We start from the raw sequence: 22,368 nt of genomic DNA, 5'->3' as shown, positions 1-22,368 counted from the left end.
ACCAACCCAACCTCCACTCCTGGCACCTTCCCCTGCAACTGCAAGAAATGCAAAACTTGTGCCCACACCTCCCCCCTTACTTCCCTCCAGGGCCCCAAGGAATCCTTCCATATTCGCCACAAATTCACCTGCACCTCCGTACACATCATTTACTGCATCCGCTGCACCCGATGTGGCCTCCTCTATATTGGGGAGATAGGCTGCTTACTTGCGGAACGTTTCAGAGAACACCTCTGGGACACCCGGACCAACCTACCCCGTGGCTCAACACTTCAACTCCCCCTCCCACTCCACCAAGGACATGCAGGTCCTTGGACTCCTCCATCGCCAGACCATAGCAAAATGACGGCTGGAGAAAGAGTGCCTCATCTTCCGCCTAGGAACCCTTCAACCACAAGGGATGATCTCAGATTTCTCCAGTTTCCTCATTTCCCCTCCCCCCACCTTGTCTCAGTCCCAACCCTTGAACTCAGCACCACCTTCCTAACCTGCAATCTTCTTCCTGACCTCTCTGTCCCCACCCCCACTCCGGCCTATCACCCTCACCTTAACCTCCTTCCACCTATCGCATTTCCAACGCCCCTCCCCCAAGTCCCTCCTCCCTACCTTTTATCTTAGCCTGCTTGGCACGCTTTCCTCATTCCTGAAGAAGGGCTCATGCCCGAAACGTCAATTCTCCTGCTCCTTGGATGCTGCCTGACCTGCTTCGCTTTACCAGCAACACATTTTCAGCTAATGTACATGTTCAGGCTGACAGACAGTTATTAGTGCAGTTCCATGAGACTCACTACTGGGACCTGACATACTTACAATTTACAATTTAGTATTAATGATTTGAACGAACTGATTGGAGGATTGCTTGGAGCATATGCAAGTTTACTGATTATGCAAGGCTCATGCAAAACCATGAAAGATTTCAAAGATTTTCCAAAGTGATATAAACCACTTAAGTAAGTGGGTAAGCATGAGACGGATAGAATATAAACTGAGGAAATTTGAGATTTCTTACTTTGGCTAGAAGAATAGGAAAACAGTATTTGTTAAATGGTGAGAACTTATTGAATATTAATTTCAGAAATTCAGAGATTTCAAAGCATTTTCAACAAGTAATCAGAAAAGTAACTAGTTTTCTAACTTTAATTCAAAAAGGTTTTATGCGCAAGTAAAAGGAAGCCCTGCTGCATGTGGAGCCAAACCTGGAATAACATATACACAAGGACGGAGATACTTTCTTTAAAGGCAGTTTGATGCCAGTTCATTAGATTGATTTCCAGTGTCTTGCACAGAAGGCATGAAGAGAAAAATCCTCGATTGTTTTACTTAAAAAAAAGATATTATCTTGTTTTAAAAAAAGTTGATTCATGCTGGATTTAAAATGGCTACTATCAAACACAAATTGGGTAAATTGGCTGCTTCTCGAAATTTCCAGTAATTACCATGACAAATACTAACTCATCATTTCTCTGGAATGTCACAGCCCCCACTTGTATGAACAGATTCCAGTCAAACCAACACAATTGAACCCCAAAAAACAAAATTTTGAAAGTAAGCCATTGAAACCAATTATGCTTCACGTGGTGCTGATGGTCCTTCAGTTATCTTTTACATCACAGAATGGGTTTGAAAAAGGTGTCATCAAAGCAAGCCAGTCAATTCACATTTCCCTCTTGTACATGACACCTGGGTTCAGAATGTTGTCCTATGAGGAGAGATTGAGTAGAAAGGCCTTATTCTTGCTAGAATTAGAAGGATGAGATGTGATCTATTTGAAACATATACATTTCTGAGAGTCTTGATAGGGTAAATGTTGAGAAGCTATTACCTGGTTGGTAAATTAATAACTGGGGAGCAAAGTCTCAGAGTAAGTGTTGAGTTATTTGTGACTGAGATGAGGAAAAATTAGTTTTCTCAGATGGTTTTGAGCTATATGGAGAGGTTGAATAGGCTAAGGCTATTTTCCCTGGAGTGCTGGAGGCTGAGGGGTGACCTTATAGAGGTTTATAAAATCATGAGGGGCATGGATAGGATAAATAGACAGTCTCTTTCCCTGGGGTGGGGGAGTCCAGAACTAGAGAGCACAGATTTAGGGTGAGAAGGGAAAAACATAAGAGATCTAAGGGGTAACTTTTTTGTGCAGAGGGTCGTGCGCGTATGGAATGGGCTGCCAGATGAAGTGGTGGAGGTGAGTACAATTGCACCATTTAAAAGGCTTCTGGATGGATATTTGAATAGGAAGGGTTTGGAACGATATGGGTCAGGTGCTGGCAGGTGGGACTAGATTAGGTTGGGATATCTGGTCGGCATGGACAAGTTGGACCGAAGGGCCTGTTTCCGTGCTGTAAATCTCTATGACTCTATAAATTAATTGTAGTTTTTCATTTAATACATAGGTATTTTCGCCTCAAGTTCCTTTCCCGAAGTCCTCTCAATGCGCTTCTAATGTCGTTAGGTTGCATTCTTGAAGCATATTTTTCAACTTGAAGCAATATATCGATCTTCTGTTGTTGAGTGAATGCCATTTTACTTTTGCTTCGTGAATAGGATGCCCTTTCCCTCTGCCTGTGATCGAATACCTGTCACATATCTCATGTGCAGGTCATCGAATGATTTCAGTTGGAGTTGCATTCTCCAACCCAACAAATATAAAAAATTCCATCGATGTCACTGATGTCATTGAAAAAAAAGCGGCCCATATACTATAACTTAAAAGTGGTACTTTAAATAGTCCACGTTGCTGTCAATAATATACGGTAATATTATACATCATAGAGTATCCAGCAAAGGGACAGTAGTGGTGAATGATGTGCGGTGGAGAGAAGTTTGGACGATTTACAGACACATTCATTCTATAGTAAATCAAGAAAAAGTCGTTCTTTTTGAAACATCTATATGTAACATCGCGTCACTCGTGTGCTGGCCAGCAGTCATTCACTTCTTTCTCGCATTCTCTTCGCACATTCGACAAACAACGCAGTGTCCAGCTGCAATATTTCTAACTCCGTGTTTGGCGTTGGTGCTGCTGTGTGAGTGATCAGTACGGCAGTTATATGACCTCGTGTACTCCTCTACTCCTACCTCCTATCTCTAATACTCCCCTGCTCTTCCACTACTGGAATATGCTAAAATTTCAATCAACTCTAACTTGTTAATAGGGTGCTACAGTAACATGGTACTATTATATTACCAGAACGGCCGGTAACATTATCCCATGCGTATGTGGTTTTATAATACAAGTGCAGTAGTGTAAACCGCCATTGCCCGTATAATGAATAAACAGCATGTCATTACCTTTGTTGTCTAATACTGTGTCCGTCAACATATTAGGAAACTGATTGTTCTTTTGGAACAGTTTAACGCCTGTTCCTTACCCAATGGTTTTTGCATCCCAGCCATGCCTAAATATAGCCGACGGCAGCTGCTAAACTATTAAAATACATTTGAAGAGAGATGTAGGTTTAGTCATTCGATTGTGTAAGGGAGCTGTTCATCTTTGATCTCTTTGATCTCTCGTGAATTGTTGCACTGGGTTGGTGACCGTGCAATGTGAGAAATAAATTCAATTAAATTCAAAATTTCTGAGGTCGAGAGCAGTTCTGAGGACGATTTTAACACTATTTTAATGGATTGCTAAGGTGTCGAAGCAAAGGTTGCTGCAATATTCCACACGAACGTTTAGTTGTTTCCCAGAGCTAAAACTCTCTGTTACACGTTGGGCGTGTCACCATGACGATTTGCGATTGACAACTGTCGGTCATCAAGGTAAGCACTTGGATAATGTTCCTTCTACAGACTCAGCCGGTCAGGAGCTATTCGGGACGTTGATGATCATAAATTTCTTAGCAAACTGTGAGGGAGCTGCAATAGTCAGGAGGTTAAACGTGGAACATAATGGTTTAAGTAAGACAGAATTTTTAAAGTATCCAATTCCTCGTTTGCTAAGATGAACTATGAAAAAATGAACTTCCACTTAACAACTATGATTAACAGTGTACATCTACATTGCGGGCATATTGTTAGATTTTGAATTTCGTGTGCTTCATATTTAAATGCTTATATTCATTGTAAGACTTCTAAGAAATCTACTCTCCTCATTTCCAAATGGACTAATGTGGGGGAGGTTGTGTGCTTTTCCGTTATCACTTTCCTGGAACAAATATCTTTTTTTAAAATGACTATTTGTCCACGTTTTATTTATGATTGGTGCATTGTTCGGGCCAATATTCTTGCATTCAATGGTGCCCATGATTGTTTATGAATGAGCCATTTTACCATAAAAGCGTGCTGTTACTGCACTGCAGCAGAGGATAGCATCTACAAACAGGAATTGCTGGAAAAGCTCAGCAGGTCTGGCAGCACCTATAGACAGCAATCAGAGTTAATGTTTCGTGTTTAATGACCCTTCTTCAGAACTAGGGATAGCATATAATAGTTGGGGAAGAAAACGTTGAACAAGTTCTCCAACCTGAGCGATTGGTAAAGCAAAGCAGCAGTTAGCAAAACAAAAAGGAGCAAAAACAGAGTTTACTGGAGAAACTCAACGGTTAATATTTCATGTCCAGTGAGCCTTAGCCAGAACTGAAAGCTAGGAAAGGGGGATGTTGATTTTGTAAGTAGAGCACATTGAAATGGTGCCCAGACAGAGAAAAGAATAGGCAAACAAAGAGATAGCATAGAGAGCAATAAGTGCTGGGTAGGATGCTAAGGAGAAATGTGAATAGTTGAAAATGAGTTTGCTGAGCAGAGGGAGTCCCATACAAAGCAGGGAATGAGGTGTGGGGACAAAAACCGCCATGGAGGAGGGTGATCATGTTCTGAAACTGTTAATCTCAATATGGAGTCCAGGTACCAAGGAAGAAGATGAAGAGCTGATTCTCCAGCTTGCACTGAGCATCACTGCAGCACTCCAGTAGGCCTGAGACAGAATTTGTCGACGTGAGAACATGGTGTAGTGTTGCAGTGGCAAGCAACAGGAAGCTTGGGGTCATTTTTACTGATTGAGTATAGGTGTTTGGAAAAACGGCTACCACTCCGCAATTAGTCTCCCCAGTGTTCAAAGCACCACATTGTGAGCAATGAACACAGCAGACTAGATTGAATAAAGTGCAGATAAATCACTGAATTGCTTGAAACATCTGTCTGAGACTTTGGCTAGTGAAGAGGGAGGCGGTTAGGGAGAGTGTTGCACTTCCTGTAATTGCATGGGAAGGTGCCATGTGATATGGGAGGTTTTGGGAGTGAATGAGGTGTGGCCAGGTTGTGCTGGAGGAAATGGTCCCTGCAGAATGCTGACAAGGGAGGTGGAGGGGAATATGTGCCTGGTGGTGGCATCCTATTGGAGGTGATAGAAATGGCAGCTTATGATCCTTTGGACACAGATGCTGGTGGGGTGGAAAGTGAGAACCGGGGAACCATATTGTTGTTATGGGGGGTGATGGAAGAGGTAAGGGAAGAAGAAGTGCAGGAAAAGGATCAGAAATGCCTGAAGGCCCTGTCAACCATAGAAGCAAGAATCCTCAGTGAGGGGAAAGGTGGACATTGTGACCACCTACCTCCTCTCCTCCTCCCCCATTCCAACCCCAGCCCTCCCATGGAAGATGGAGTCATCAGAACAAAATGGAATGGAAATATAGAAACTGGGAAAATGAAATAGCGCCCACACAGGAAGCAGGGTGCGAAACAGTATTATCAAGGCTAACTGTGGGAGTTGGTGGGTTTTGTAATGAGTGAAATGGATAAAAAGGAGGGCAGTTTCATGAGAATAGGCAACACCCACTATACTAGAGGATTTAATAGAACCAGGCGAAAGTGAGGACTGCAGATGTTGGAGATTAGACTCAAGAGTGTGGTGCTAGAAAAGCACAGCAGGTCAGGCAGCATCCGAGGAACAAGGAAATCGGGTAAATGCCCTGCATCAGGAAGGGCTGCCTGAAACCTCGATTTTTCTGCTCCTCGGATATTGCCTGACCTGCTGTGCTCTTGCAGCAGCACATGTTCAAATTTAATAGAACTAGTCAATATTTACTAATACACCCCACTTATGCCGAAATACATGAGCAAATGCTATTTCAATCATATCTATAAGCTAATCTTCATATTATTACATGACCATATACTATTCATGCATAAACATGAAGAACTAGTCATAAAATCATAGAGTCACATTCCTGATGAAGGGCTTATGGCCAAAACATCTACTCTCCAGATCCTCAGATGCTGCCTGACTTGCTGTGCTTTTCCAGTGCCACACTTTTCGTCTATGATTCTCCAGCATCTGTAACCCTCACATTCTCTCATAGAGTCATAGAGTCACAGAGCATGGAAACAGACCCATTGGTCCAACTCGTCCATGCTGACCAGACATCCCAATCTGACCCAGCCCCATTAACCAGCATTTGGCCCATTGTCCTCTCAATGTTTCTTATTCATATACCCATCCAGATGCCTTTTAAATGTAGTACCTGCCTCTACTATTTAGTCTGGCAGCTTGTTCCATACAACCACCACCCTCTGTGTGAAAAGGTTACCCCTCAAATCTTTTTTAGTTCTTTCCCCTTTCAGCTTAAGTCATTCCCTCTCATTTTGGACACCCAAATGCTACAAAAAAAGACCTTGGCTATTCACCTCATCCATGCCCCTCATGATTTTATAAACCTCTATACGGTCACCCCTCAACATTTGATACTTCAAGGAATGTAGCCCCAGCCTATTCAGCCTCTCCCTAAGGTGCAAACCTTCCAATACTGACAACATTTTTGTAAATCTTGTCTGCACTTTCTCAAGTTTAGCAACACCTTCCCAAAGAAGGGCATGCTGCAAATGCCAAGCAATGTCCATCTCCAATAAGTGATTATTTAATCACTGCCCGTTGACTCTCGATGTTATTGCTTTCGCTGAATACCTCGTTATCACCATCTTTGGGGTTATCACTGTCCAGTAACTCAACTGGACTCACTACATAGATACAGTGGCTACAAGGACAGGACAGTGGCTCGGAATACCATGGCAAGAAACTCACCTCCTCACTTCCCAAAGCCAGTCCGTCATCTAGAAGACTCAAGTCAGGAAGGTAATGGAATAGACCCTACTTGCCTGAATGGGTGCAGCCCAAGCAGCGCTCAACCATCCAGGACAAAGCAGCCCACTTGATTGACACCAAATCCACAAGCATCCATTCTCCCACTGATGAAGGGCTCCGGCCCGAAAAGTTGATTTTGCTGCTCCTCAGATGCTGCCTGACCTACTATGCTATCACAGCTGTAACTGAAATGATTCAGTCTGCAGTCAGTACTCTCAAGTTTGTGACCCCCGCAGTCATCATTTACAAGCATCTGAAGAGTCTCAATAGATGTAAGTGCAGTATTTCAAAGCAGTTACTTGTGAGAAGAGCCTGTGGGAATTATGCACTGCATAAAAATTTTAAGAAAGGCAAATGTGTTCATATGTACACTAGGAAAGATTTCAAGACCATTATTGTGTTTGGCAGTGAGTTCATCATTTGTCACAAAGGAATGTGCTTTTATCCTTCCTCTTCCTCGTCTCCTTCACTCAATTGCTTTTTAACAGTTGACAACTCTTCTGCCTTCTCCAGTTGCAATCTTCTAAACTGTCATGCTGTGGATCACATAGCACGCTGCAATACTGCAACATAGGTTATGTCCAGCATTTGCAGGGAGCTCTCCTTTAAGCACTTGAGTTTTTGCTTTAGTGGCCCAGTGATAGATAGAGTCATAGAGATGTACAGCATGGAAACAGACCCTTTGGTCCAACCCGTCCATGCTGACCAGATATCCCAACCCAATCTAGTCCCACTTGCCAGCACCTGGCCCATATCCCTCCTAGCCCTTCCTATTCATATACCGATCCAAATGCCACTTAAATGTTGCAATTGTACTAGCCTCCACCACATCCTCTGGCAGCTCATTCCATACACGTACCACCCTCTGTGTGAAAAAGTTGCCCCTTAGGTCTCTTTTATATCTTTCCCCTTTCCCCTCTCACCCTAAACCTATGCCCTCTAGTTCTGGACCTCCCGACCCCACGGAAAAGACTTTGTCTATTTATCCTATCCATGCCCCTCATAATTTTGTAAATCTCTATAAGGTCACCCCTCAGCCTCCGACGCTCCAGGGAAAACAGCCCTAGCCTGTTCAGCCTCTCCCTATAGCTCAAATCCTCCAACCCAGGCAACATCTTTGTCAATCTTTTCTGAACCCTTTCAAGTTTCACAATATCTTTCCGAAAGGAAGGAGATCAGAATTGCATGCAATATTCCATCAGCTCATTGGCCCATCTGGTCCAGATCCTGTTGTAATCTGAGGTAACCCTCTTTGCTGTCCACTACACCTATTGTGATGATTGCTTGAACTGTTTTGGCATATGAAAATAAGAATAAGTCATTCAATTTATGAATTCATTTTCAATATTTTGTGGTGGTCCTGCTTAACTCAATTCATACAATGGTAACTCTATCTATAAACAAAAAGCTATCCCATTCCTGAATATTTGAATTATCATAGCAAACACTTTTTTTAGCATGAATCCAGATTTTTGCAATGTTTTTATGAAAAAATGCTTCCTTATTTTACTCATAACATGCTCAGCTATAATTTTGAGATTTGTGTCTCTTTATTCAGAGTTCCCCACCAAACAAAAATGGTCTCTCTACATAAGTAAGATAAATAAATTGCAAATGTGAGTGGACTTTAACAAAAATACTATTCAGAGAAGAAATTGGGACAAACTGTTGAAGGTTGGGGTATATTTTAAAAGTGAAGCAAGACTGAGAAAAACAATTATTTGTAGTCAGCATATTGGTCCGTGGTTGAAACTCAAGATTCACAAGACCCTTTGAACATTTAACTTTAATTCTGAAGGTTCTCAAACCATGTTAAATGATTGTGAACCTTCCCACACCTTTCAGAGTAGCCAGGAATCAAACCATATGTCAGAGAATTGAAAAATAGGAAATGTGACCTCCCAATTTCAATTAGGGATGAATCACTAAATTATATATCATGAAGGGAATCATGAAGGGTAATGTAAGGGGCTTGGGCTAAGCTGAGACAGCCCACATGGCTGTAAATGTGCAAGATCATGCTTGAATAATTTGTTGGATTTCTTTGAGGACATTGTGGTCATATAAATATTTTCAATATGGAAACCTTAGTCCTTAATTGTGTCACAGAATGGCATGCTGACAGATTGGCTACACAATAATGTCAGATCAGATACTGACACACCTGTGTTTACTGTGAGGTGAATAACACAGCGAGTTAAAGACTTTGATGTAAAAGCGATCTGCTTCTTCAGTTACAATATTGGTCTCTCGTAGGTGAATGATGTAGATGAAGTGTTGAGAGGCAAAACATCCAATAAAGTTTTGTTAAATAACTGATAGGCCCTCAATATTAAGTTGCAAGATTTGGAGAGAATGCCATTTTGCATAAAACACAATGTTGAAGGTCATGATTCTGTGATGGCTGGAATTCTGCAAGGGAATTCTCTTGGAATCCTTAAATTTTCTGCACGAAACTTTCTGCTGATAGGATCATTTGCTTCCACAGCACATCTAGGTTCTGATCAGGATTGCGGCATGAACACTGGCAGTCATTGCTTCCTATGGTTCTAGTGAAAATATAGAATGCAATTGAATTGGACATTGATGTTGTCCCACATAATAGGCTGCTACATCAGGTCAGACAGAAATGAAAATATATCAAATTGGATTGGCAAAGTTTATAATAGATAATGGAATGCATAGGGCATTCTACAGTTAGCAATTCACCTCTTAACTCCCAAAACTTGTCTGGTCATTTACAAAGCAGCAGTTAGGAGCATGATGGAATAACTTTCACTTCCCTGTATGGGTGCAGCTCCAACAACACTCAAGAAGCTTAATAAAGCAATAAATGCTGGCTTTGTTAGTCGGGCCCATACTCTGTAAAATGAATTTTAACATGTAACAAAATATGGACAGATATTTGGTTCACAGCCAGTTACCAGATGAATGCTGCAAGGTTCAGTTGGATCCACTATAGTTTCTTACTCCAGAAATGATCTAGATGAACAAATTTGCTGAAAAAAACAATTTGGGAGGAGGGTCAAGTGATGAAAATCAATGCATACATATTCAGAAGAATTTTAACAAGCCTGTTTAGTGGATGGCATAATTCAAGATTCAATTTAATGCAAGGAAATAAACGGTTATGAGATGTAGCAGACAGAAGGTTGAGAGATCTTTTTGTTTTGGTGGACAGCTCATTAAAACCATTAGCAGTAGGTTCCTAAACTACTAAGAAATGAAAGCCAGCAAAGTACATAGCAGGGGACTGACATATAAATTCAGAATGTTCATTTTAAAACTGTTGGCTTAGCAAGATCACATCTGGAATACTGCATACACTTTTGATCTTCCTATTTCAGAAAGATTGTTGAGTTTTTTTGGATGTGGTACAGAGGGACCTACAGAGTTGAACTCAAAACATCAGGGAATGATGCATAAGAAAGATGGATTACCCTTTTTCTTTCTTGGAATACGAATATTTAAAGGAAAGGCAGCAGATGTGTTTAAAATTGGAAGTTTCAAACAAATTCGATCTATATCGTCATATGCAAAACTTAAATGCAAGCAGTTGTGCAAGCACACATTTAGGACATTGCAAGAAACTAGGACATTCTGGAGAACGATTTTTCACACTGTGGAACAAACCGCCAACACTGTTGGTGGATCAAGAAACTACGATCTGTTTCAAAATTGTCACGCTTGGATGAACTGGGGATATGTTATTATCATTGGTTTTACCTCATTGATTTTAACCCTACTGCTCTTGCAAGGATGCTTGCCTTGAAGAAGTTTTCCTCCTCTCTCTACAAGAATCTCAGGGAGTCTCTCTATTTCTCCACCCTTCAGGCTCTCTGCCTTTATTCCTGAAGGGCTTTTGCCCGAAACGTCGATTTCACTGCTCCTCGGATGCTGCCTGAACTGCTGTGCTCTTCCAGCACCACTAATCCAGAATCTGGTTTCCAGCATCTGCAGTCATTGTTTTTACCTATATGTTATTATCATACTATCTCTGCCTGGTAAAACAAGGACTACACCTCACACGTGCAAACTTGAAACACGTTCCCCTAAACGCATACTGCTTCAAATAGGGTGTGTTCTATCGTATTCTCTAAGACATACATTTTCACTTTTTACACCCATTCTCTCTCATGCATATACATTCCTCTCCGTCTCTCCCTCATCCTCACACGCAGCTCTCTACCTCATATATATTCGCTATCATACACACAGATGCATGAGTGTCTCAGACGCATAGTTATTCTGTCTCATAAATGTACTTTGGTGAATGTGTTTTATTTTCTCTCGTGCTCGCACACGGCCTTAAGGCAAAATCATATTTTGAGTCCAGACAGTGATTTCATTGCGAAGGTATGACAAATATATAACAGCAATTGGATAGAATAAAAGACTTGTTCTTCTAATAAAGAAAGCGGAGACTAGTCGAAAACAACGGGCAAAAGAACTACTGTTGAAACTCGCCATGAGCACAAGGAATATCATATGAACAGCATCTAGCGGTTTTTAAAAATGCTTTTAACAGATTAACAAACCAGATGTGAAAGGTTTATTCTGTAGCATCACAGTCCATTCATTTCCGGAGTCTGCTTTGTGACATGTTTGACACTTTTCACCTGCTAAAGTTCTTTCAGCTGTAACCTTAAACTGCTGCTGGCAACTCTTTAAAATACTTTGGGATATTTTAACAGAACAAACCACGGTGAGCGACGAGAATCACTGGTAATTGATAAAACACAGTTGATTGATAATGGTGTCTTCCCCTGTCGGAAATCGACCAAAGTGCCAATGATCTCCACATATGTCACTATTTGTCGAGAACGCGAACCAAACATGCAGATGTTCTGTGTTCAGTACATGGTGCTCAAATCTAATTCTGAAGGGGACCTAGTGCACCAGCACACACTCATTCCGCCGAAGAACTATTTATTCAGGGGCAATTCTTGGTTCTTGGTCGCTCGTCGAAAATCCCTTTCTCTTGTCGGCTTAGGATTTACCATTTCCAAAAGGTTTTCTGTAAATGTTGCAGCCGACGCTCCTGAAAGTGATAGCAGAAGTCTTTTCAGCCCCGTGCCGCCTGATAACTACTTCCCTTTCAGCGTGTTTTCCAAGCTCACATACACCGGAGTGTATTCCCAAGACAACGTTAAACCTCAAATCAAAAGCATTGTTTTCATTTTGACCAAAGTGATGGTTTTAAAAGGGGTACGCAAAGGCAACCGTTATAAAGTTGGGACTTAAAAGTGTGCATTAAAGTGGAAGAAGCGGTATTCTTAATATTTTGGATCCCTTTGAGCTTCTTTGTTTACATCGATATGGCTGACTGACGTTTTGTGGAGCCTTTTGTCTGGAATTTGCACTTTCGAGTGCCCGCAGTCAAGGCGTTTTGAAACTCTCCTTTTCCCAGAAAGATCAGGTCACCTCTTGAGTCACGCTTGGAAAAGGCCGTCACTTCTACTGTAACACTACTTCGGGCGAGAACAAAGAATTCTGCCTGTTCCCTCTGAGGGGTGAGGGACGAACTTTCATTTGTATCAATTCAAGCTAAACAGGTAGAACGAGCTATGTAAGTGCTGCCTGATCTCCAGGAATTCAGCTGGTTCAGTGGCAAATATCCATTACAGACGAGTTCGTGTAACTCTAGCCCTCCGCATTGTACACTCGCCTGAAAATGGACAAAGGACAAGCAGCTTCTGGGGTTGCTCTGAAAGGTGCCCGTGAGAAAAGGTGTCACAAGCGAGGAAGGGGAGTACAATCGGCTCCATTGTGAACAATCGAGACGATTGTTTGTGCCCCAGATTCGACTCTGCTGTCGACATTTTGAACTTAAAAGTACAAATCATACCCTGCTATATATGCAGTCATTCTGAAACTAGGAAATTGTGCGTCCTTAGCTGGAAAACAATACAGTGAACCGGCCGAGTGAATGCAGCGAAAGGCCTGGCTTTAACCTGTGGATCTTGAACAACTTCAGATAAAGTGTTGAGCGGGACGTGATGTCACATGCCACAACATTCTGAAAGCTAAAACTCTGGTTTTCAGCAACTGCAGTTTAAAAAAAATGTCCTGATAGCTGTTAGACATTCAGATGCAAATCATTTCCTTTTTGAGGTCTATACACTGTTGCAGAAATTAGTTATTCCCCATTATCGCAAATTTGCTGGAGATAAAGACAGCTGAGCGTGCTTTAAAAACCGAAAAGGAAGAGCCGACGGCGGAATTGAACATGTTAGCGAACCGCCAAGCAATTCGCCCCGACTGGGAATCTCAAGATAAACTGCACTGAATTCACCAGGGAGTTAACCTATAGTTGTATTTTTCATTCATTTTTGGCAATCGTCTAAAGTATGTTAAACACAATTTTAGCGTGGAATTTTATTTGGTTGCAAGTAGTTTGTGTGTCGAAAGCTGCGTTGTGCTCCGCTCTCCCCGACATATCTCTACCCACAACATGTCCCCGTGTATTTTGCGAGAACCGACTTAACTCCAGTACAAAAAACACTTCACTGTGGTGTTTAACTGTAATAAGTCCCACCTAGCCTTGTAAGTGTCTAAATTGAGGTTGAGATTGATATTTTTTATGTAACTGTAGTTAAACGTGCCAGCGTAATTAATATTAGCATTGTGAAGACCTCCAATTGCCACTTTAAACATTACCTTTAGAATTTAGGTAAACGTCAAAAAGGTCTGCATTCAAGTGCTTCTTGGAAATTGTCTGGAACTAATACTGATTTTCACCTTGTTTTCAAGGTAATATCCTCAGAGGGACGGAAAACTGAGAAAAAATGGAATGTATTTTAGGACAACCGACCGCTCGAAGGGCTTTAGCGCCAAAGAAAGGTAAAACTCTGGTTTCCAGCATTGGAGTGTAGTCACGGGAGGAAAAAGTGACAGCCAATTTGTGCACAGCAAGTTCCCACAAACAGCAAGGTGATAATGAATTGAACATCTGCTTTGGTGATGTTTATTGACGAATAAATTTTGCCTGTGATAACACTCGGGCCTGTAATGGAATTGTGTCATAGGATGCTGAAAGTTTGCTCAAACTTCTTAACTGAGAGTAACTCTCATGAACATATCTACCAACTAAGCACGAGAAGCTGGAATATGCCATTCGGCGCCTTGACCCTGCTCTTCCATTTAGTAAAATCAGGGCTGATCTGATTGTACCCTTAACTTCCGTATCCTGCCGAGCCCTTTATCCTTTGACCACACCTGCTCCCCTTGTTAGTCAAAAACGTACCTCCCATTCCCTTGAAAATATAATGACCCCGCCTCCGCCATTCTCCAGTCTCACGGGAAGACAGTTCCAAATATTGAAGACCATCTGGGAGAGAAAAAAACGCTCATTTTGTTTTTAAATGGAAGACTCTTTCTACTTAAACTGTTTCCCCTAGTTCTAGTCTCTCCAACAAGGGGAAACATCTCTTCAGCTTTCACATTGTCAAATCCTCTCAGAATCGTTTCAATCAGAACAGCTGTCATTAGTCTATACCCTGATGAATACAGGCCCATCCTATCCAATCCTTCTCCAATGAATAACACGCTCAGACAGGAGTCGGTAAAGTGAATCTTTTCTAAAAATTCTTCCAACACAATTATGTATTTTCTTAAATAAGGAGGTCGAAACTACAGTGAAAACAACAAATGTCGGAGATCACAGCGGGTCATCCAGCGTCCATGGAGAGAGCAATACCGTCCTCCAGATATGGTCTCACCCCATACAATTGTAGCAAACCTTCCTTATTTTAATATTCCAATATCCTTGCAGTAAATAGCAACATTCAATATACCACCATCTGTGCCTGCAAACTAACGTTGTGAGAGGAATGTACCAGGCCACTCAGATCCCTTTGTACTTCACAGTTCTGAGATCTCTTTCTGCTTCAACTATACATTTTTTTAAAATTTGCTGCTAAAGTGAAAAAAATCATAATTTTTCACATTATACTCCATCTGCCACTGTCTGACTCACTCACTTAACCTATCCATGTGCTCTTGTAAATGCTTCATGTCTTTTCACAACTTTGCGATATTCTTTTTGCCACAGGTTCCTTGCTGCACAGGAGTACCAGCTCTGACTTTTGGATTCAAGTCCTGGTGTGGGCACCTGAGCTCAGGACCTTGTGACTCAGAAACAACACTGCTCCCCTCCGAAGTAAGACTACTATAAATTTATAAAACTAAAACCAGGTACAGGTTTCAAGATTGAGGCATTTATGTTTATTTCCGGCATCTATGCACATCTGAAGGACAGGACAGTCTATGGCGCAGTGGCTACCGCCTCCTCTGAGGCAGAAGCACTGGGAATGAGTCCCATTCAGGACTTGGTGTCCAAGGAAGGTGGCCAGTCTAAGCTCAAAACAGCCATATGACAGACGAAAGTTGAAGTCGCTACCTGGTTTAGATTGCAGACATGTGAAAAAACGCATGTTTGGACAGCACCTGGGCTCCGTGAGTGACCTCTGACACATGTGCAAGTGAGCTGATTTGCTTAGAGATAACCTGACTGGACGCGATAGGCAATTTTAGTTCTCGCATTGTAAATCCATTCGTCCCACTAATCCCCCTCCCCCTCCCCCACCCCCTCACCCCCCGTCTTGAAGGCCAAAAGAAACATTTTTAATGTTGTCAGTTTAAGACCCGGTGGAAAAGTTCGGCTCTTTTCTCACTGGAACCTCGATGTTCTTTAAATGAGTAAACCTTTTCCTCGTGCGAGTGTGTTGGTTTTCATTAATGGCTGGGGTTCTGGAAAGTTATCTGCCTTAAGGAATCAGAAACACGCCTGGCGGCGCAATTCATGCACACATTTATTACCGTTTCGCATTATAAGAATGAAGAGTTTTGTATGGTGCCTAACAATTCCAGCTATATTTTAAAGTAGCTGCTCCGGAATATATTCGCACTTTAATTTTAACTTGTTGTATCGTTAATAAATCATAACAGAAAGACATTGGCCCCGGATTAATCAACATTTATTCTCGCTTCTCTTCTCGCAAACCCCTGGTGTAAGGCGTGTCAAAAGCTTCACTGCAAGATCAGACACACGCTGCACTCTATATTTATCTTTTCCAGTGCATAATGAAACTGCTGTGATTTAATGTTGGTTATCTTCAAAATAGCAACTCAGAAAGTATATCGCTATTGTACCTCCAATCTCCAGTTGCCGAACACAATGGCAAGAGTTAGCCCAATGTCACTGCCCGAGAGAAACCTCAGCTGTGCCGTTCATGTCCTTGACTCTGCAATTTTCATTGGGGGTGGAGCTGAAGGCGTCTCACGGCTCCTGGCTGGTGTGGAGCTAAACGTTGATGGCATATCACTTTCGACTCCTCGCTCTGAAGTGCTGTCAACTGGACAGACGAAATAGTGACGGGTGCTTCGAAGCAACTATCTGGCAGGTAGCAGGATTTTCAGATCTCGGGATGAAGCTTCCGCAAACATATAAATGGGCAAAGAGTTAAATGCCTTTTGACATGTTATATGTGACTAGGAGCGTTATTCTCTACTTGGTAAAACCGACAGCGGAGTTTTACTTTGAGAAGTGGATGGCTATGTATTTGAATACTTTACTGCATCATTAATTACCACAGGGAGCTGGGAGCTAGTCTAAGTATATATCCACAACAGAAAACACAGCGGGTTACTGAACACGGGGCTGTTGGGCTGGCTGGGATCTTTTAGCCCGATTCAGTGATGTCCCAGACGACTGGCATTTGTAAAGCATTTCACATATTGCATGTGCTGTAGAGTTAATGGGGCACCGCATTCCTAATTTTTAAATGGGGTTCTTAGGGCAACTCCAACAAGTGTGATGTCACCTTAATCCAAGTAGAACGTACTTTTCAAATGACACTTTAGGTAACCCTGTGAACAGAAAAGATTCGGATCACCTTACCTACTGCTTTTCTTGTTTGATCAGCCGAACTGGATATTTCATGGGCAGGACACACATGGTCTGCCGCCGCTGGTGGTGTTCAGTGAATTGCTTGCTGAGGGAACGTAGAACCCAACAGCAGCATTCACGGGACCAGGCTGATACCCGTGATACTGCAAACTATAAGGAAAACTTGCGCGGCATTTTTCGGTTAAGATTGAGTTGTTAGTCAGAGTGCTTTCACGATACCAGTTTATTGAAATCTTTGCTTGTTTTACAAGGATTTGAAGACCTTCAACAAACCATTGCTCGTCGATTCAAGCTGTTCAGCTTCTTCAAAGGGTCACTTGATGTTTGAAGGTAGAAGTACACTCTCCGCTTACACACAAAGCCCTTCTTAGGACAGCTCCCTTCACGCACTACTCAATGCGTTTCCTTAAATTCCATGCTGAGGAACGACTATCGGTCGGTGTTAGAAAAGGCGACCATTTTCTATTGACTTATTGCAACGTCTACACGACCCCGTCCGATCGGTGTTTTAGAATATGTGATTTACCCGTTCTCCCAGGGTTTCCCAAAGTTAAAACGTACACATTTGTTTTCAGAGGTTCCTGAAAATGTGATCTCGGAGCCAACACATCTCAAACCAATGGTAATCCTGCATCAAACAAACGCCGAAAACGACAGTTCTTCAAAAAAAAAATCCCAAGACAGCAAGTTTAAGGCATTTCGATAGTGTTTGCTCCGTCAAACCGTCGTCCTAACTGGAAGGGCATTTAAGTGTGCAGCAAGTAACAAACTATTTCCAATTAAATTTCTTTAAAGACTAATTATTTCATATTAATTTGCAGTATAGGCATGTATGCTTAATTCAGTCACAGATAGATTTATAAATAATATTTTAAAATATACTTTTACGCCTATAGTTTTATTTAGACAGAAACATGTTAAACTTTTGGTTTTCCATTGAAGTATTCCTGGCAGAGTATTCCAGAAATCGGATATTATTATTAAACTTTCCCCTATAGAGAAAGCACCTCATTTACTCAACAGTCTGAAATAGGTCCCGTCCAATCCCCTGCTGAAGATTAGGTTGATCCATGTCGATAATCAAATGGCTCTGGTATATTCAAGATGGCGTATGTGAGGTCGGACATAATGTCAATTATTGGATGTGTGACAACCCCCATTGTAAACATGATCCCAGCCTTGCCTCATGACTTTAGACACTTCAGGAAATGCATCTAACAGATCTTTCACTTTTAAGGACCTGTGCAGGAATCCTCAAGTCAGTCAGTTCTTTACTACCTCGCAATTCACTAAAGAGCATTAGACAATACATTCCAAACCCGTGAGTACTCCATTTTGAAGGAAAAGGGCAGCAAATATATGGGATCACCACCACCCGCAAGTTCCCTTCCAAGCCACTCACCACACTGACTTGAAAATATATGGCCTTCCTTTCTATGCGAATGGGTCAAAATCCTTGAATTCCGTCCCTAATGGCTTTGTGGGTCTACCCACAGCAGCTGAACTGCAGCGGTTCAATAAGGCAACTCACCATCACTTTTTCAAGGGCAACTAGGGATGGGCAATAAAAGCTGGTCAAACAATGACGTCCACGTCCCATGAATGAATTAAAAGGGTCGCAGGAAGATTGAAGAAACAAGGACTTCATATATACACGGCAATCTCTCCTGTAAGGATGCGATTGGTTTTGAAATGGCATTTAATTCAAAAAATGACGTTCTTTGGAGGAACATTTTGCCTAAACTGAATCTTACCATAGCTAGAGGTATCCTCTGTCAGTTTTAGATCTTAATGATCAGTTCTACCTGAAAAGTTACCGTAGAATCCCTATAGTGTGGGAGCAGGCCATTCGGTCCAATCAAGTACACACCGCCTCTCCAAACAACATTCCATCTGGACTCACCCTCCTACCATATCACCCTGCATTTCTCATGGCTATCCTGCACACTATGGGCAATTTAGCATGGCCAATCCACCTAACCTACACATCTTTGGATTGTGGGAGGAAACCGGAGCATCCATAGGGAACCCAGGCAGACAAGGGGAGAATGTGCAAACTCCACAAAGACAGTCGCCCGAAGGTGGGATTTAACCCATATCCCTGGGTCGAGGAGGCAGCAGTGCTAACCACGCCCCCCCCCCCCCCCCCCACACCCCCGCCTCGGGATGTGGAGATTCCTCGAATATATGGCTCCAGCCACTACCTAGGACAAAAAGTGGGAAGATATGAAATCTATATGCTCACACGTTTTTTCAGTTTCTAAATGTTGATCTTCGCCCAATTGTACCGATAAAACTAAAACGGCAAAAAGTTTGCAATTCAATGGAGTTGTCTGTGTTTAGTAAGGCACTTTATAAAGAATTGTCTGTGCATACTTAGAATTGGGTTGTTTCCTCGTAGAAAGTAGGATGTGTGATGTGGTTCGAGTCACGTTGTCCGTACAGTGCGTTGCCCTATCGGCGTTTGAGGTAATAAAACCGCGTGTCGGCAAAAGATCGAAAATTTTGGGTGAATGTAGTGGGAGTCAATGAAGCTATTTCGGCAAGACAACGTTCCCCTACTGACAGCTGAGTTTGAAACCTTTAACCTGTTCTTTCTTCCAAACTGTGGCATCATTCACCACATTCTGCTCGCGCCTCTGGTTCTTGAAAACCTACCTTTTTTGACTAACACTTTGAGCTCTTGTCCTGATCTCTCATTTAGTTCAATAATTTTTTTGAACTAATTGGTGTTCTTTTGGAAGCTTTCCTACGATAAAGACGCGAAAAATTAAAGATACTATCGGGATGACTGATCAATTGGGTTGAACATTGAAGAAAAGGAGAAAATATACTTAAAATGCACAAGGCTTTATCTAGCTTTTGTACCGTTTTACCTCGTGCCATTACTGAACAGAAGAAACAAGTCTGACGAGATCCTATTCTGCGTTTAGTAAGGGAGAATAGTCAGGTCAGAGGTTACAGCGGTGAACTATTTAGAAAAATGTTTATCAATAAAAAGTCACAGAAAATAAGCGATGATGTCTTAGGCCAGTCTGAACGAGAAATTATTTCATAGAAGCTGTTCAAGGTTCCCAGTGGAAAATAGCTGCGTGACAATGCAATCAGGGGACGTTAAACACGGCTGGTTTCAGTTAAAGGGAACAATTGCGATAATCGGTTACAAGAATGGCAGGAGTTCCCGAACAAATTCGAACAGTAACAATGAAAGATAAAATAATTGCCTTTTGATAATAAATGTCCCGTAATGTAACGTCTTAACAGGTAGCTGCCCAGGCCATTTTACACTTTTATTCGCGGACGTTAGCAGACCAAACACTTTCAACCTAAGCAGAGCTGACATTGTGTCCGGAAAGGTGAATACAAACATTTACTCAGAGCAGGGGGAAATTAGAAAAATGGCATAACATGAGTCAACTAACTTTATTCGAATCAAAGTAAGAACATTCCAAGTTACTTTTCATTGTGCTATCTTACCTTGGGAATGTGCACTGGAAAAACAATATTTAGAGACAAAAACTAAACTTCATACAATGCAGTGTACTGAATGTTACAGTATGTCCTGTAAACCTATAAACATGCACAATACACACTGCAAACATATTCCAATGGGTCAACAAATAAAAGACTGTTTCTCATTGGTGGATTATTTTTATTTGAAATTTTCAAACTTCTAATTAATATAATGTCCCAGCGCATAATCTGTTGAGGTATTCCCAGCGTTAAAATATGCATATCAATTTACTTACTGTAATGGAGAAATCACTGAATGGTTGCAGCACAGAAGTATGCCATTCGACCTATTGTAATCCTGCTGGCTCTCTGTAGGAGCAACGTCTCTGCCGTGTGACGCTGAAATATATTTTCTCTTCACATGTTTATCCAATTCTCAATTGAAAGTCATTAGTGAATCCAGCTCCCAAAGCATTCTCATCCGCCTCATGTTCCTCATGCAGCCTCTCCCATTTACACTGTCCAGACCCCTTCATGATTCACAACCCCCATCTGCCAACTCTCTTAATCTTCTGTTCCATGACAATGGACTAGATTCTTCAATACATTATCTCTGAACTTAACAACAGGGAAATACTCAGAAAGGTAGGCAATATCTGTGGAAACAAAGGATTTTACATATGCCGGGCCATCCGGGTTTGAAGGTGGGGGAGTGGGGGCGGGACGGAATCCAGCAGTTGTCCCTCCCCCCACCCCCACTCCTGACATTTTTGAGGGTGGGGTAGTTCGGCCGGGCCTCCCAGCCTTGGGTCTATTGAGAGTCTCAACCTTGCACGACCGGTGACTGAAAAATATCATGAATCCCTCTCCCTCGTTTTAAATTTAAATACGCTTTCTTTGAGAACTTGACTGATTTTGCTGCTCCTCGGATGCTGCCTGAACTGCTGTGCTCTTCCAGCACCACTAATCCAAAATCTGGTTTCCAGCATCTGCAGTCATTGTTTTTACCTATTTTATTACAGTCACATCTAATTGTCACATCTAACTGCTTTTATTTGGTGTTAGGAGTCTCATCTATCGACGCCACCCACCATCCAGTATTGTATCTGAAAGGGTCAGCCCTAGTATTCTATCTGAGGGGCGCATTTCATCTCGTGGGGTAAGACTGGCAAAGTCCATTGCTACCCAGGGGTGCCCTTTTTGCAGGATACTTTGGCCTAGCAGAGGTATTCCCACTCAAGGTCATTTCCTCCTACACTCACCCCCTCCCAGTAGCCTTTTGGACACAATCGCCCCCTCAACTTTCTTGCTGAAACTCCTGACCCTGACTTGCCTGGGTTCTCCTTGTGGCGGGACAGTCTGCAGTCCCAGCAGTGACCACCGACCCAGGTTGGCGCTGCTGGGACCAGAGAGCGAGAGACAAACAAAACCTGCAGATGCTGGAAGAAATAGACAAGCCGGAGGCTGGACGAACACAGCAAGCCAGACAGCATCATTTCAGAGCTGCCGGCCATCCAATTGGCTAAGAGCTCTCAAAGACTGGAGTTTCTCCTGTGATTAAGAGGCTGAAATCTCACTTTACAGCGATGAAAACTCTTAACATTAACTTGTTGTGGGCAGACTCCCACTTCCCACGTTTAAACTGGGGTGGTCTGTAGAGTTTCTCTCTACAGACGCTGCCTGACCTGCTGAATATTGCCAGCACTTCCCGTTTTTGTTCAGACGTCTAGAGTCTGCACTATTTCGCTTTTGTAGATGCATAGCCGAGAGGGTGTGGATTTTGAGAAATGTATCTGAATTGTATTCGATATTTCCGGCGTTACCTTTCATTGTGTGAGCTTTCATTAAATACTGATAACCGTGATCAGTCAGAAATCAATGAGAAAATAACTTGAGAACATGCGCGTTCGGAAGCAAGATTCGACTCTGA

At 42.2% G+C, this 22,368-nt stretch overlaps 2 long non-coding RNA genes across 3 annotated transcripts in view; one reads left to right on the top strand and one right to left on the bottom strand.

Moving 5' to 3' along the window:
* The window catches only part of LOC122552740, a 49,223-nt gene extending 31,399 nt beyond the window's left edge, over positions 1-17,824 (top strand). Inside the window, exons 2-5 of the long non-coding RNA XR_006312473.1 lie at positions 13,829-13,918; positions 15,129-15,236; positions 17,237-17,315; positions 17,561-17,824. This is a non-coding gene — a long non-coding RNA (uncharacterized LOC122552740). The remainder of the gene's footprint in view (positions 1-13,828; positions 13,919-15,128; positions 15,237-17,236; positions 17,316-17,560) is intronic.
* LOC122552739 overlaps positions 1-21,246 on the bottom strand; it is a 39,527-nt gene extending 18,281 nt beyond the window's left edge. Inside the window, exon 1 of one of the 2 annotated variants that reach the window (XR_006312472.1) lies at positions 20,735-21,246. This is a non-coding gene — a long non-coding RNA (uncharacterized LOC122552739). Of the gene's footprint in view, positions 1-16,228; positions 16,881-20,734 lie in introns of those variants that run through there. The other variant, XR_006312471.1, reaches the window with a different exon arrangement.
* Between the last annotated feature and the right edge of the window lie 1,122 nt (positions 21,247-22,368).

Source organism: Chiloscyllium plagiosum, chromosome 9, assembly GCF_004010195.1.
Source record: "Chiloscyllium plagiosum isolate BGI_BamShark_2017 chromosome 9, ASM401019v2, whole genome shotgun sequence".
Taxonomy (NCBI): domain Eukaryota; kingdom Metazoa; phylum Chordata; class Chondrichthyes; order Orectolobiformes; family Hemiscylliidae; genus Chiloscyllium; species Chiloscyllium plagiosum.
The sequence above is the reverse complement of the archived record's forward strand: the minus strand, read 5'-3'. Positions and strand labels throughout refer to the sequence as shown.